Here is a 17,090-nt window from a genome sequence, read left to right as displayed (position 1 = left end):
AGATAATATTCTTGGGCAGTTGCCTATGAATAAAGAACTGAATCCTGCAAAGGATGCTAACACTTTAGGTGAGATTTTTCTAGAAACCAAAGAATTAACCTTAGACTATGTTTTTAGAAACAATTTAACTTGCAAATTGAAAGGAGAAGAGAAGAATTTTCTAGACATGGTTGAGAGAAGAAGGTTGGACATGCACAACAAAGCAGAAGGGCATAAAATGAGTGACACAATGTGGGATATTGAGAAAGAAAAGGAGTTGAAAAATGGAGCCAGTCCAACTATGGCTATTGATGCCCCACAGAAAGGAAAACTGTGCATTACCAGGAAGAGATCCCAATATGATGATTATTTCATAGGGACTAGTGAGTGCCATGATACATACTTTATTGCAACCGGATGGGGATTTAGAGGAGGAGAAGATCCAGTTTTTCCGGAAGTGTAATATATTTGTGGGAACAAGGCTTATTACCGTTTGCCTGACCATTGGTTTGGTACATGTTATGTTGGCCTGGTCTTTCCAAAGATTTTTCACATGGATAGAGTAGATGATGCTGAACATTCTAACACATTAACACGCTATAAAAGAGAAACATGGACAGAAATTGTAGGAGATATTTTTGGAGCTTTAATTCCAGCAGTGGGAATTTCTTTAAATGCCTATGGCATTCAGAAACTGTCAACAGTGGTAGATCGCTTGTCAACAAGCACCGCTGGAGGCTTTCTTTTGGTTAATACAGAAATGGTTGCTTTGCGTGCTATGGCAATGCAAAATCGACTTGCCCTTGACATTCTTTTGGCAAAAGAGGGTGGAGTCTGTGGAATGCTGAAAGTTCAACATTGTTGCACTTACATTCCTGACGAAAGTAAAGATCTAAAAGTTTACATCAAAAATATTACTGATTTGCATGAACTAACAAGATGATTGCTATTAAGAATTTTGTAGCTAAGATAGGTAGTACCATATTTGGTAAGATATTATTTCCATTAACTTGTGTAATAGTTGCATTATTGATCCTTAGATTAGGATGTATGTGTTGTAGATATAGAAGAAATAAAAAGAAAATTATAAAAGAAAATGTTAAAAAGAGACAAAAGAAATCAGAAAGAGATCCACGAGAAATAGAACTAGAAGAGCTAAGAGAAAGCATGTATATAGAAACTAAAAAGGAAGATGAGATGGACACTAGGGTCTAAAAACAAGAACAAGAAGACATTTCAAATTCTTCCAAAAGGGGAAACTAAATTGATTTTTGGGGTTTTTTGATTTTTGTGGTGATTATATATCACCAAAGGGGGGATTGATGGAGCAGGGTTTTTTACTCTAAAACCAAATATCTGTTTCATTTTCGCATGTTATAACTAAAAGTACTACTGATTAATTATTAATGATTAAAAGTTTGTCGAATGTTGACTAATCAACCTTATTAACAAGAGAATTACACGTGGGAATGCTATTGCATGGCTAAATAATAAGTGAACTAAGTTGGTGAGCAAACTGACAGAAAACGATGTTGCTTATGTGATGTTATGGTGTTTTGCGCTTATAATTAATATGCATTAATGGCTTCTGATGTCGCAAATGGCTAGATAAATACACACACATAAGGGAATTAGCAGGGGAATAACACTGTTCAATCATTTCTATGTAGTAATTCTGTTTTATGTCTATTTTGCTTTAAGTTGTCCATTGTGGCCTGCCACAAAATGGCCGCCACCCGCAGCCTGCATTGGAGTTGCTGGAAATTTACAGAAAAGCTTCGCTCTGCCTGTGACCTTGCACCTCCGATGAACTGAAAAGCCATAAGCATGATGACAAGTCTGGGATATCTGCCAAAAGCCCCTGAAAGACGGAAAAGTTGATACGAACTTAGTGTGATCCCATTTTTGCAACAAATTCACCTAACAGAGACATCCGTGGATGTTGCGAATTAGTCATGAACATTCAATTCTGCTATTCATTATTTGGGACAATCTATGAGTGAGAATAACCCGTACAATATCAAAAAGTACCAAGATTACATTATTTCCGTCATTCATCCGTTCTGAATAAAGAAATGTTACTTTTTAGAATGTAAATTTGGGTATAAATAACAGTAGACTAGAGAGGTCTAGCGCCACTTCTTCCCGAGCTGATGATGCGAGGTCCCTATGCTGACGGACAGGACGATGACTCTACATGACGACAGAAGACTCTAATGCTTCTACAGAGGACCGGTTCTGACTTAGGATCTGACATTTAGACAGAATAGGTAAATATGAGAGAAATGAAATTTGCATTTAATTGGCTTTTCTTGAAATTTAGATAAATGAACAATCTGTTTGAATTCCTGTCTTGGGTGGTTATTTCTGGTCATGTGTATTGATTTAATTGTGTATTCTTTGAAATATATTTTGCTAGATCCACAGCAATCAGCTGGTCGCATTGACCTCAAAGTACAGGCAGATTAGATAGAGCATATGTGAAAGGTGTTTCTCCTTTACAGGGCACGGATAGAGTGATTTAGGGTGAATGTTGGTGTAATGGGCCCCACCAGCGTATGATGTGTGTATGCGTGTGTGACTGTGAAATCATTCCGTCCGTGGAAGTAGAGGGGATTCGGAAGCTCTGATCTGCACCAAGTGTGCTGAACTTTTGGATGAAGGTGGCTTTTACCATTGTCTTTTACCGAGTATTTTAACCGGTTTTATCCATGATTGTCGCTTTTGAAATAATAATATATTTTTAATCCTTTACTGTATTGAGGCTTGTGCATTCTATGCCCCTTTACAACGTACAATTAACATTGCACTACACGATCTTTACCCTCCCGCCCGCCATCTTGGAGGTAGCGTGGGTGAGCAGTCTAGCGTCTGCTCCCCATACGCTACTTAGAGGGCCATGGCGCAAGCGCGCAGCGTCGACATCTCCTGAGGCTTGAGCCGGGAGATCGAGGCTGCCGCGCTGTGCGAGGTGTTAGTGTGCTGAACTTTTGTATGAAGGTGGCTTTTACCATTGTTTTTTACCGAGTATTTTAACCGGTTTTATCCTTGATTGTCGCTTTTGAAATAATAATATATTTTTAATCCTTTACTGTATTGAGGCTTGTGCATTCTTTGCCCCTTTACAACGTACAATTAACATTGCACTACACGATCTTTACCCTCCCGCCCGCCATCTTGGAGGTAGCGTGGGTGTGCAGTCTAGCGTCTGCTCCCCATACGCTACTTAGAGGGCCATGGCGCAAGCACGCAGCGTCTACATCTCCTGAGGCTTGAGCCGGGAGATCGAGGCTGCTGCGCTGTGCGAGGTGTTAGTGTGCTGAACTTTTGTATGAAGGTGGCTTTTACCATTGTTTTTTACCGAGTATTTTAACCGGTTTTATCCTTGATTGTCGCTTTTGAAATAATAATATATTTTTAATCCTTTACTGTATTGAGGCTTGTGCATTCTTTGCCCCTTTACAACGTACAATTAACATTGCACTACACGATCTTTACCCTCCCGCCCGCCATCTTGGAGGTAGCGTGGGTGAGCAGTCTAGCGTCTGCTCCCCATACGCTACTTAGAGGGCCATGGCGCAAGTGCGCAGCGTCGACATCTCCTGAGGATTGAGCTGGGAGATCGAGGCTGCCGCGCTGTGCGAGGTGTTAGTGTGCTGAACTTTTGTATGAAGGTGGCTTTTACCATTGTTTGTTACCGAGTATTTTAACCGGTTTTATCCTTGATTGTCGCTTTTGAAATAATAATATATTTTTAATCCTTTACTGTATTGAGGCTTGTGCATTCTTTGCCCCTTTACAACGTACAATTAACATTGCACTACACGATCTTTACCCTCCCGCCCGCCATCTTGGAGGTAGCGTGGGTGAGCAGTCTAGCGTCTGCTCCCCATACGCTACTTAGAGGGCCATGGCGCAAGCGCGCAGGGGAGACGCGCAGCGGGCGCACCGACGGCGCGCCAAAGGCGTGCCAAAGGCAAGCCCGTCTGCGCCTGTCCGCTCCAGGACACCGCCAGGTGCCAGGGACTATGCCACTTCTACATTCAATCCTAGTAAGTGCAAACTTGAATATAGTGGTGCTGAACTTAGGCTCATTTGTGCTAGGTCGTCTCTAACTAGCCTGTCATGCCACAATGTGGTGCCACACTTTTTGGAAGGTCCCATTTCCTGCACACAATGTAGATTTCAGAGTAACTGGGAAGCTGAAATTCTACAAAATGCTCCTTCAGTATCTATTTCTGGGCAGTATTATACCGGGCCCCCTGTGTCCCCTGATATCAACACGGCCAGCAATAGTCACACCCCGACTCCTAACACTTTACAGCACAACCACTGGAAGCGCTTTTTAGGTAACGTGAGATCGCTCCTAAAACATGCATCAGAGATCTGGGACATACTAACTACCGACTTACCTGATGTGGGTTTCTTGACTGAGACCTGGCTGAAACCCACCAGTGGCCCCGATATCAAGATTGCCATCCCTGATGGCTACAGGATTCAGCGGCTCGACAGGCAGCTGAAAACCGGGGGGGGGGGTTGCAATCATTCATAATGATCGCGCAAAAATCACTATTCTAGACCAATGCACTAACGCCCAAATCGAAATTTTGATCTTCAAAATGGAAATTTTTGGAGAGAGGCATTGGTTTATCGCCCCCCTGGCCCTATAAAGGATTTCTCATCTCAATTAATGGAAATAATAGCCCCCCATGTGATTGCTTCTAAGAACTTCTTACTATTGGGTGATTTTAATATACATAGCGACAATCTTTCGCTTCCTGAAATGTCAGCCTTTGCCTCCGACTTATCCACACTGCACCTTACCAAAATGAACGATGGCCCCACACATATGGCTGGTCACACTATAGATATAATTTTTTTCAACACTGACCAGCTAATTTGTAAAGCTCCCCGCCCTATGTGTTGGACGGATCATGCTCTTATCAGTTTCCAAGTGCAGTGCCCTCTTACGTCCACTGCAAAGGCAGCACACATCCAATTCTCTTACAGACAATGGTCTAAAGTCAATCCGGAGTCGTTCTCATTAGCTTACATACCCCCCAGGTACCCCCGACCAATAATATTGAAGATAATCTTACCCTTTTTAACACTACTGTTCTAGCGGCCATCAACTCTATTGCCCCTGTAAAGATATGTACTAAAGCCCCTAGGAACACTTTGGCGGTTTGGCTTACCCCCGAACTACGTACAATGAAAAGCCGCTGCAAAAATCTGGAAAGAAAGTGGCGGGGCGCACCCACCAAGACACCGATAAAGCGAACTTTAGAGCCGTGCTCACTCTCTATCATAAAGAAATTAAACAAGCCCGTAGAGCATACATAGCTACGCAACTAAGGCTAGCAGGTAATGCGCCTAAAATCCTCCACCAAATTCTGCAAGATTTAACTTGTCCGAAAGCTTGTGATTTGGTCAACAATCATTCCCAGTCTCTTTGAAATAAAATTAGTTCTTTTTTCATACAAAAAATTGATACCATCTATGATAAATTTTCTAAAACCTGTCACACTTTACTGTCCCATGACAATGTGAAATCCCCTACTATCAAACACGCAACCTTGCTGACCTTTCCCCCCCTCTCACGAGACGAGACCGCCACACTATTGTGCAATGTTAAATCTGGCTCTCCCTTAGATGTTATGCCTGCAAGAATAGCGACGTCTCTTGCCTATGCACTTGCAGATTCTGTAAGCCTACTTTTTAACTCCTCTCTAAGTAAGGGGCTAGTTCCCCTTTCTTGGAACGCTGAACAGGTCATCCCACTGCGTAAAAATAAAAAGCTTCCTATGGATGACCTCTCCAACCTTCGCCCTATCTCCCTCCTCCCTTATCTGAGCAAGGTCCTCGAGAAGTATGTGAACAAACATCTCTTGAACCATATCGAAGCGACTGGCTACTTGGACCCGTCCCAATCAGGGTTCCGCGCAAATTACAGCACCGAGACTGCCTTGGTAGCTGTTACCGATTACATCAGACGGACGCTCGATCACCGACAATCTGCCATCTTGGTCCTTTTAGATCTCTCCGCCGCTTTCGATACTGTTGACCATCTGACCTTGCGCGGAAGATTAAGAGGGACAGGACTAGGGGGTATGGCGTTGAATTGGGTAACTAGCTTCCTTACTAACCGCACACAAACCCTTAACCTAGGCCCTTTTCGTTCCACCACCGAATGTCTGACCAAGGGCGTGCCACAGGGCTCCTGTTTGAGCCCAACGTTGTTTAACATCTATGTGGCCCCCTTGCTTCTCTCCTAAGGTCCCTTGGGTTCATTCCCATATCCTATGCGGATGATACCCAACTTATCTTCCCTTTTGATAAATCTTCACTGACTGCCCAAACATGTTTCTCCCAAGGTATGCTGGCCATTTCGGAGTCGATGAGTGAAAACTTCCTGCAGCTGAATGCCAGCAAAACGGAGATCATCCTCTATGGAGATTCCCCTATCACGTGGTCACCAACTTGGTGGCCAATTGAGCTTGGCCCCACTCCTTTGCCTAAACTAACAGTAAAAAACCTTGGTGTTCGCTTCGATCAGGCTATGTCTATGAAGGATCATGTTTCTCACACAGTCAGTGCATGCTTCTTTACACTGCGCCTTCTAAGGAAAGCTCTTCCCTATCTCCCGGACTCTTTTCACAAGACACTTGTTCAGGCGCTGGTATTAAGTAAACTGGATTACTGTAACGCTCTTATGGTCGCCGCCAATGAATCTGCCCTTAGCCGTCTGCAAGTGGTGCAAAACACCGCAGCACGATTGGTCACCAAAGCTCCTGGCAGATCAGCCTCTCTCCCGCTGCTTCGGCGACTACACTGGTTGCCGGTGAGGAAACGAGTCAAGTTTAAGCTCTGTTGCTTAACTCATAAAGCACTGTGCGGCCCCGGCCCTCCTTACCTGGCTGAAAGGCTCCTCCAATACATTCCCAACCGCGACCTGAGATCAGGCTCCAAGTCTCTGCTACTCATTCCGAGGATGAAGAGAGCACAGTTAGGAGGTAGATCCTTCTCCTACCAAGCACCGTTGGTCTGGAATCAGCTTTCCCTCCCGCTTAGACAGTGCTATGACTACCTGGGGTTCAGAAAGATACGAAAGACCACCCTTTTTACAGAATGACATCTCTACATCATCCCCGCACAGTTCTGCCAGCGCTGAGAGACCCCTTTGGGGGTGATTCACGTGCTTTACAAACTATCTAACATAACATAACATAACACAGGATACTTCTCATTCAGGGAGTAGGATGTTCCTAACACTATTATTAGCACAATAACAACTAGGGATGCAATCTTGCACTTTCTATGTACCGACACCGCTCTGGACAGGGAGGTGCAAAAGTCTATTTTCCTTATCAATTGGGTGACCAAACGGATACATAGTGATTGGGAGAGAAATGTAACTCAATGGAATTGGTGACCAGGGAACAAGATGGGCAAAACTCCTCTTTCCAGTGTCTTTCAGAGAGCCATCACTGGTAGGCTCCTATTGTTCATCTGGCGTAGGCGCTGTTGAGCACCGGCGGTGGAGCCACTAATCTAGCTCTTTCTGGAAAAATCCTCTTCACTCAGGATAGGGTACCCCCCTCCTTGGAGGAAACCCTCAACTAATCCTGTCCAGTGTCCAGGCCAGTGCACCAATCTCTTTCCCCTATTCTATCACTGGTACCTTGGACAGGGTACCTGCACCCTATTCTTCATCCTTGAAGTCCATCCCTACTAATACAACTTTCCCTCTGGTGCACTGTCCTTCCATTGGGGCACAAATGGTGCTTCAATACTGCGGGCACAAGGGGGGTCAAGGAGAAATGGGGTCAGACTCAAGAGGACCAGAGGGCAGAGTCTCAAACACAGGCAAGCCCACGGGCTGGGCTCAATGGACTAGGACTCAAGCACAGGTGGACCAACAGGCCGGGGCTTCTGGACAGCCCCTCTTTCTTTTTGTTTTTCGGTGGTACTGCCTCGTTCAGCACATCTTTGCTCTGCAGCTCCGCCTCTATTTTATTCAAGTAGATGGTCCATAACGAGCAGCCAGGCTGTGCATCGTGTCCGTGCCTCTCTGGTGACTGCAGAGTGTCCCGGATCTATTAGTAGTTAGAATGCACACTTTCAGTTAACCAGCAAGGATAAAACTTTTTCTCTCCCAACACCAAGTAGAGGGGTAAACCTTAATTCATTTTCTAAGCTCTGAAAGAACAATCCGGACATACTTTGAATCATTGCATCTGTCCATTTCTATATTATTCATCTGAAGAACCTCAAAAAGGGAATTTCAAAGCAATGGCTTATTTTTTTATTTTATTTTCTCTAGCAAGCTTGTGCTCAACAAGTCATAGAGATCACAACACAACTTCTACTTTATGAACCTTCGCTGCTGTGCAGATCTGCAGGCACCTCTAGAATTATTTGTCCAAGGGAGCCAACATAAGTATTGCATTTTGTGACCATGCTCTCACGTTATAGTTGTGGCAGGAAAATTAAAAATTGCTAATTATATATGACTGACAAATTAAGCGTAATGTTGTAGTATGGGTTAACCACTCCCTATGTACAACGCTAAGTTAGCATAACCTCGTCGGCTGTTAGAAAGCCAGCTAGCCGCTTTTGCTGCTTTTGCACGCGACACTGTTGTTACATGTTATTCATTCGAGAACTGCTGACTCGACTTTGCTTCACATGAGAACCGTCTATTGTTTAACATCCTTAACAGTGAGCAGTGACCTTGGTCTGTACACCGTGTAAAGAACGAGTCTGGGTCACTAGACGGTGCAGGTTGTTGTGTTCAGGTTAATCGTACCACTTCTTAGCCATAACATACATACAGCTGCCAATACCTGAAAGACGAGTCCTTTAATATTGCAGAGCAGCATGTTTTCTGTCACATTCGAAACGAAGAGCTGTTGCAGGAGAGAGCCTGGCTGATCCTGTGATGTGATTCCACTAAGCTGATCTATAAGGTATGGGGTCCCCCATGCAAGCCTAAGAGACCTTCTATTAGTCTAATAATAACCTATTAGTTGCTAGAGAAAGGAGGGTGGTCGCTTTCCACTGTCATTATTATTATGATTGCTCCTTTCATTTTCTATGGTATTGTAACAATGCTGATGGTACTGATTTTAACCATTTGTCTGCTTGTGTTAGCCAAAGTACTGCATCTTAGGATGCGAGGTTTATAAAATAAACTCTTTAAACTTTACCGTGTCTTTGTTATTCTGTTGTGGACTGATATATAGCTACCAATGGGTATTTCGGATTCCCACCACTCCTGAGAGTATCTAAGTCGCTTGTTCTGGGTTGTCTATACATTGGGACCGCCAAGCTAAATCTCGGATAACGAATGTGACACTAAGCTAGTCGGATAGGGGTTCTTGGTTCTGAGGGGAGTTTCTGGTACACCACAATTCTCTGAGGTCCTGGTTTCCTGCGCATAGTTCTGTGCATAAGCAGAATCCCAGTCGTAGACGAGGCATTAAAGATAGTCTGTATCAATGTTCCAAAATGGAAGGGGAGGTCAGTATTCAAAAGCGCCTGCACCTCCGTGTGGGTGTTTGCCATGTGAAGAAGAAAGGTTTCACGGGACGAAGTCAAAGCGACCTCCCTTTGAGACAAAAGAGCCCTTATTCTGCTCATCTGGTTGAAATCTGCGCTCAAGGTTGGAATCGAAGGCCAGATAGAAACATCGAGTCGGCCATGCGGGGGCGGGAAAAGGACATTTTACAGCAAACAACACGCTGTGAAACAGTCACTATGTATGGTATGCCCTTAAGCATCCCGCAGCAATCCTCATTATTTAAAAGCAAATAACTACCGTTAGCAAGCAGCGTGAATGAAGGGGTTATAACCGGCACCGGTATACCTTTCAGGACGCAAGCCAAATTAGGCTCATGTACATTGCAAGCACCATGTAATTGTATGTGTCTACACACTACAGAATGATCAGGGGCAGAAGTGCCTTCCTCACCCTTCAAATAAACCTCTTTTCCCTCCCGCATGCATCTATATGTGAACGGGAGCGACCAAACTTCGTGCAGGAATGCAGTACCAAGTTGTTCATATCTGCCAAGAGCATAATGTTTCATGCACAATCTAAACTTAAAAAGCGGAAAAGGTAAAGTGATCACTCCGTGGATAAGCCACACGGCCGAATTTAACTCAGCTATAGAGAAAGGCAACGGTTCTAATTTCTCAATGTGCAATAATGAATAACTAGCATCCTTCATAGACATAAACTGTTGTTTTGCAGTTAAATTAAAAGGGAGGAACAAAGAGGAAACATTCATGTAATCCCATGGGACCTTCCCTGCCTTTAACGTTTGTAAAGTCCATGCAAACTGCATAACAGAACGCAACTGATTCTGGCCATGATACAATACAGACAAATCATCCTGCACAATGTCTACGACAGATCAAACAATATTATCTAAAGTGTAAATTCTAGAAGACAAGGTATTTATACTATTATCAATCACAGCCAATACTTTGTCCATATTGGCCTGGTCAATAGCACGTAATCTGGACGCAGCCTCAATTTGCAACATTTTCCAAACTTCGTTGTAAATAGCATATACCCATCTTTTGGACCTGCCTACTGCAGGACCCTTAATAAAATCATTCAGATCAATCTTGTCGTTTAAACGTGACAAATGAAGTTTAACAGATGCTAACGTGGAATGTTGCAGCCATGACTGGCATAACTTACCCACAGAGTAGGTAGTTACAGTGTGTGATGATTCAAAACGAGGATCTACCCTGACTTGAGTGTACCCAGGTGCCAAGGCTAAAAATCGACGTTGACAAGAATCTGAACCAGTTTGCCATACCAACCACCCATCAGGATTAAACGCTGAAACATTAAAGGTGGCGTTGGAAATGAGGGACTGCAACCTAGTAAGGGAAAGATCTGTGTAATTACCCCAGCCGGGATAAGCACCCAGATCCGGGATCGAGGGGGAATTCAATTTTTTAGATGTTGCCAATCCAAAACAGGTTGTCTGAAAAATAGATGAATTCAAAAACAAAATGTGGTTTGGGATAAGACAAGCGCGATGCAAAGCTTCTGTTCCCTGAACCTGCCATGGTTTAGTACCCCAAACCGATTTAAGATCGATAGTAGCTTTCCATAGCTCATAACCTCCGATAGCCAATTCGTCCATAAAGGACTTGGAATATAACAATTTGGTCTCAGCCGCCACTTTAAAATAAAAGGAGGTCGGTCTAGACACACTAAAATCCCCAAAATATGTGAACTTGTTCACTAATGTGGCAGAACTGCCATAATAAGGGGCCGGACAGTGTTCCCATTGTGTGTAATTAACAAAATTACGAAAGGTATTTGCTCTATGTAGGAAATGTGTGCCATAATGTTGATAACAAAATTGTTCACCATAATTAGCAGAATTTAAATACAAATCTTCAGCATCAAATGCAGCATAATATTTTAGATCAGAAAATAGTGCTTCTATTGCTTGTACATCCCAATCATCAGATCGGATATTCTGTTTAACTACATCACCCATAGAAACACGAAAGACATTAGGCACATTAATCACTTCGGTAGGTCCATGAATTTGAAATTTAACAGCATCCCAAGCGATCCCATCACGCACAGGCCAGGCAGTAATGTTCACCAAAGTCTGGTCCCTTTTCATAATGTGTGATGAGGAATGGGGGGCCAAAGTTCCATCAATTAATCTAATCGTAGATCTTTCAGTCAGGTAGTGTCCGTTGATAAATTTAAAAAACACTACCACAAAGCCAATTGTCATGAACAAAAAAATACATATTAGCACCAGCCAGATGTAAGTCCATGGTGCCACCAAAAAATGTCTCTTGAACCAGGCAAAAAATACAGAAATTTTGGAAGGGGCAGTGAAAGTCATTGATTCAGTGTCAAAGGAAGAACTTGACTGGTTAATCGCTGTCGAATGTAACAGAGGCAACGGGACACCTGCAGGATAAGCATACTCAGGATCCTCAGGCAAACCACCAGCAGTAGGCGGTACAGAAGGAGCAGTAACTGCATGCATCTCAACGGCAACCTCAGGCATGATGTTCGAGGGCGGCATCACAACAGAATTTTGCAGAATGGAAGGGCAAGAAACTGAAGGTGTCATACTATGGAGAATCGGCCACCCGCTGTAGCTTGACATTGTCAATCGAGATGTACCTGTTATCCTTGCGACCAGGAAGTGGAGGTAAAATAACTGTACGTGTACCCTGGACTCCAAGCACCGGGACCGGTGCACAATAAGAGGGGCCAAACTCCTTCTTGTTCTCCACCTTCTCACGGACCAGGTCACCAACTCGAGGTAGCCAGCCTACTACCGGAATCTGGAGCTCAGCTTCGCATGTAGAGGGTACGTGTTCCTTTGCTAGAGTGTCTCTGGCTTCTTGAAGATTCTGCAATAAAGCACAGTGATCATCTAGGTCAAAAGGCGCGGCAGCCGCCGCCATGTCTAGACCCTCAAGGTCCGGAACAAACATTCGTACTCCAAAGAGCATCATGTATGGGGTCCGCCCACCCAGAGACATTCTAGGGAGATTATTAAATGCACGTTGCACGTCATGCAAGTGGGTTAGCCAGCTTCGACCTGTACCTAAAACCCTTGCTGTCAAAGATTGCTTTAGGTCACGGTTCATTCGCTCCACAACACTATTGCCCTCAGGCCGGTATGGAGACGAAAATTTGACTTGGACCCCCAAACTTCTCATGGCTTCTTTGTAAGCCCTAGAGGCAAACGCAGGGCCCTGGTCAGAATGAAGGGTACCACATGCAAAACTCCCAATAAAGACACACAAATCCTTGATGACAGTCCGGGCATCAGCACTCCTTTGCGGCCACACCCACAGAAAACATGTGCACGAATCCACTGCAACTAAGATGTACTTGTACGCAGTATCAGAGGAAAAAGGACCGCAGTGATCTACATAAACACACGCAAGTGGTTGATTAGATATATACAGCTGCGTTTGTGGTGGACGCGCGGCAGAAGAAGGTTTAATCTTCTGGCAAATGTCACATAAAAGGACATAAGCTAGGGCCTGTTTTTACAAACCGTACCACCAGTAACGTTGCTGCAAAAGAGATACAGTAGCCGAAACGCCGGCATGCGCAGATGCAACACCTTCGTGGGCAGCTGAAATCAAAGATGGTCTGCAGTCCGCATTGGGAATCAATCTGTCACCAACGTCGTTAATCCTTACTAACGGGACGTTATCAGGATTTAAGCGATAATGGTAGCGAGAAGGGAAACCTTTCGGAAAGGCTGTCCCTGTCTCGGTCGCAGCAATAGCTGCCAAGATGTCATCATCAATCTTAGTTTTGGATCTTGTAACTGCTGCTACTAAATATGTCGCCACTGCGGTTTTTGCTGCCTCGTCAGCCAAACTGTTACCGACAGCATGGACACCAACCCGTTGGTGACCAAGAGTGTGAATTACATTCACGAGGGGCAAACCTTCTTTAAGGTCTGCCAATCGAACCCAAAGCATTTTGTGCTTTACTGTGCTACCTTTCGAATCACGAAAGTCATTGTGACTCCAAAAGTGTAGATTCTCGTTGTATGATTGAACACAATAGTACGAGTCACTCACTATAAGCGTAGTGACTCGAGGATCAGCAAACTCCAGTGCAAGCACTAGAGCCCTCAGTTCTGCTAACTGCGCAGTACAATCACCCAATGACTGCGTATGCACGACATCAGATTGGAACTCACCGTTCACGAAAGTACCAACCACAATAGCGCAGGCCGCTGAATAGGCGTGCTTTGATCCAGTCGCGGGTTGCGCAGACCCATCAGTGTAAATGACACAATGGTACTCCTCGAGCGGGCGCAAAGTCAGAGGAGCCGGATGAACAAATTCATACTCCAAGAACTCCTGTGTCTGTAATGCCGCGCCAAAGATATATGTGACGTCAGGCAAGGTCAAGGAGGTTGCCCATTGTATCCACCTCGGTTGCAAAGCCTTAGAATTTGGTACACTGGCTTTAGTGACCGCCTCAAGGGCAGGGTACGGTGTTACCACCAGCATGTGCTTCCCCTGTGATAGCGCTCTCTCTTTCAGGATCGCCATCTGAACTGCTGTCAGTACTTTTTCGACAGCGGAAAAGCGCAGCTCAGCCGAAGTGTACAGATGAGATTTCTAGGCAATGGGGACGGTTTCGCCCTCATTGAACGTCAAGTAGGTGAAACCCACTGCACCCGGTACGATTCTAATGACCAGGTTAGTGTGGTTATCACGAGTTTGTAAGAATTTCGAAGCAAGAAGATCAGACTGCAAATATTGCAATGCAGCAGAATGCTCAGGCAGCCAGCAAGATTTGGTAAAAGTAGGTTGTACCAAGGCATAAAGCGACTTGATACGCTGGGCATAATCAGGAATGTGGGTACGACCGAAATTCAGAAAACCCAGCAAAGATTGTAATTTCTTCAGTGTCGTAGGAGCACTAAGGCGTGCGCATTTCTCAAGGAACAGCGGAGCCAAGCCTCGACCTTCATGATTGAGTTCGTACCCCAAGAACAACACTGTGAACTCGGCAATGTGGGACTTCGCAAAGTTGAACTTGTAATCGAAGTCAGCAAACATAGTAATTATGTTATCCACGTGAGCAAGGTGTGGAAGCAACTCGTCGTCCGTTAGGTAGATGTCATCTACGTACGAATATGCTTCCGGGTCAACCATCACCAAGAGAGAGACGACACGAGCAGCAAAGACCCCGGGGCTATTTTTATAGCCCATCGGGAGCCTTTTGAACTTCTTTTGTTTGCCACCCGAGGTAAACGCCGTCCACTCATAGCTATGAGAGGACAGATTATGGCTATAAACACCATTGGAGATGTCAAGTGTGGTTTTAAACCGTTTTCTCACAAGACTATCGACGAGAGCCGAACTGTGAGTATTTTGTACCGCGCATGTCCAGCAATGCGAATTTAAATGCCGGTAATCCAAAACTAGGCGGTACGATCCGTCAGGCTTCGTCAAAGTGAATAAAGGATTATTCATGGGTGACACACATGTTTCAATTACTCCCTGATATTCCAATTGTTCAAGGATAGACGCGACGTGAGACCTAGCCTCGCGACGCATGGGATATTGGGGTTGTGGCTGGGGTTCTGACCGCAACGGAATCGTATGGTTGGGAGAAAATTTGTCCCAGCCTACCTGAGTACGATACAACGCAGACGCTAGCACCTGCGCCCACTCCCCGGCTAACCTGTTAGAATGTTCCAGCGGCACTGTGTGCCCAAAGGACAAGAGGATCACTACCTCCCCTCTAGGAGCATCTAAAACGAAATCCGGGGGCCAATCCGCGTCCGCCAAAAGGATATCATAGGTGGAGGTTAGATTATCCCAAAATACCACTTTTATTTTACGTTGTATGTCACCCTCAATTATAAGGACAATTTCAAACATCCGTTCAGGGGGAGATACGCGAGTATCAGCAGTTTCAACACTTACAAATGTATCAGTTGCTGTCGCCGCCAGAAATGGACGCAGCGCTTGTCGCACTACTGTAACTTCCGCCGCGCTGTCTAGCAGCGTTAGCGCCCATGTCTGGTTCAGAAGCTGTGTCCGTACCATCTGAGGCATATCTCGCAGTTAGAGCAGCAACTTTTTTCTTCTGAAACGGGGGTCTTTGACGTGCAGATTCGTCCTGCTTGCCTTTATCGTCAGTCTGACGGGGCTGCTCACGACCTTGAGCACCCCTTCCTTTCCCACGATCTCCGCCACCGGATTGAAAAGCCGATATTTCCTGTGAAGAACGAGGAGAGCGTTGTTCAGGAACCTGAAACCTATCAGGTGACTTAATATTAGAACGATGGCGCAAATCATAAGTGCGTTCACTTTGTATCTGCACCAGCGACGCAGAACGAGACCTCCTTTTCTCTTGCTGCTTCCCCTGTTTTTTGGCTCGCCAACTTTGTTTTGGAAAGGTGGGCTTTTTGTCTTTGGTAGACAAACTCACTTTAGGTTGCTGTACTACAGTAGCAATGATCACGGTGGGCTTCACACCCAAGGCGCTATGACCCACCATTCTGTAGGCTTTCGCTATAATTTTAGCGAATTCCTTCGGCCTGTCGGCCGGAACCACAAGTGCCAACATATTGCACACTTGGAATTGCATGGCATCTCCTTTGAGGTTGCCCATTACCATGGAACACACCACATCGAAGCTGTCGACAAGCCTCATTCCCAACTCAATGGCTGCCTCTGCACCATGGTTGTCTTGGACCTTCTTGATGACAGAGGGTAGTACGGACATAGACGGAGTGCCATAGCACTTCGCATAGGTTGCAGCAAAGACCTTGCCCCAATTGTCACAGTCGACAATATCCGGGACCAGGTCCTTTGGCAAAGTAATAGTGAGTATCCTGTGTTTATCCACAGGAGAAGTATGCGGAAACACGGCTTCTAATTGATCAAACTTTTCAGCAAGCCAGTAAGGAAATTCATCCTTATTTTGGGGGCGCTTGCCGACAACCGCATTAACCATAACTGGACTGATGACCACCGCGTGATGGTCAGTCGTGTGGCCCGCAACCACAGGTGCCCCCACCTGTACATTGCGAGACACGTACTGCACTAACGCCCTATGGACCGTAATCAGGGCAGTGTGTAGCACACATAACTCTGCCACCGCCACAGTCGTGTAGTGGGGATGGGGTGTATAACCGGCCAGCACCGGCCATGTGGCCCCTGCAATAGACAACGGGCCCATTCTCGCCGGTACTACCGCATGGGGAAGGGCGCCATTAAACCAAATAGTATGCTGCCAGGCAGTGAGAGGAATTTCAAGTGTCCGATAAGGGGCATAGGCTGCAGGCATCGCTGTGGGAGTATATTCGTGGAACAAATTGTCGTTTGCATCCACTGCATCGAACGTCACCCAAGAGTAAAACAACTCATATGGGAATGCCGCATCAGCCCCTACCACAAAAATAACAGCCAACCCATCATCAGGAACCCCATAGACCCGCAAATGTGCGGTCAGGGGAACCCGACTATGCGCGGCAACATTGACCGCCATCGGGACACACAGAAGAACAACAACAAGCTCCACAGTAGCACTGGGGTCAGAAAAAGAAAACCTTTTTAAT

This window comes from Triturus cristatus, chromosome 3_1 (assembly GCF_964204655.1).
Source record: "Triturus cristatus chromosome 3_1, aTriCri1.1, whole genome shotgun sequence".
NCBI classification, from domain to species: Eukaryota; Metazoa; Chordata; class Amphibia; order Caudata; family Salamandridae; genus Triturus; species Triturus cristatus.
The sequence above is the reverse complement of the archived record's forward strand: the minus strand, read 5'-3'. Positions refer to the sequence as shown.